The 578-nt window shown below is 53.3% G+C and overlaps 1 protein-coding gene across 2 annotated transcripts in view; it reads left to right on the top strand.

The window, feature by feature from the left end:
- Positions 1-578, top strand: part of PAPSS2 (3'-phosphoadenosine 5'-phosphosulfate synthase 2) — a 60,213-nt gene that overhangs the window by 145 nt on the left and 59,490 nt on the right. The window lies entirely within an intron of this gene.

Genomic DNA, 578 nt, shown 5'->3' with positions numbered 1-578 from the left:
GTAGGTGCTGGCTCGGCTCCTCTTCCTCCGCGCGCGCAGAGGGCGGCCGCCGGCCGGGGTCGCTTTCCCCTCCAGGCAGCTCTGCGCCCGCGGAGGCTTTCTACTCTTGCTCTCTCCTGATTGGCTGCCACTGCGCGCCCCATCCCCAGCCGGGGCAGACGCGGCTGAAGGATGGGCGCGAGAGGCTTCGCTTCTGACTGAGCGTGCTTCGGTTTGGGCTGGAAGGCTGCCTCCCTCCTCAAACGTAGCCTGGGTGGAGATGGAAACGATGTGGTGGCTGTGGTGGCTGTAGCGGTAGTTGAATCACTGAAATCAGGCTGCAATTCTATGCAAATTGGACTGGGAATAAACGCTCTCTTATACATGATGATTCATAGATCCAGAGGAGTTAGCTGTGTTAGTCTGTAGTAGCAAAATCGAAGAGTCCAGTAGCACCTTTAAGACTAACCAACTTTCTGGTAGCATAAGCTTTCGAGAATCACAGTTCTCTTCATCTGACGAGAACTATGATTCTCGAAAGCTTATGCTACGGTAAAGTTGGTTAGTCTTAAAAGTGCTACTGGAATCTTTTCGATTTT

The sequence above is a fragment of the Eublepharis macularius genome, chromosome 6 (genome assembly GCF_028583425.1).
Source record: "Eublepharis macularius isolate TG4126 chromosome 6, MPM_Emac_v1.0, whole genome shotgun sequence".
Lineage (NCBI taxonomy): Eukaryota > Metazoa > Chordata > Lepidosauria > Squamata > Eublepharidae > Eublepharis > Eublepharis macularius.
Note: the sequence above shows the minus strand (reverse complement) of the source record. Positions and strands in the feature narration are given on the sequence as shown.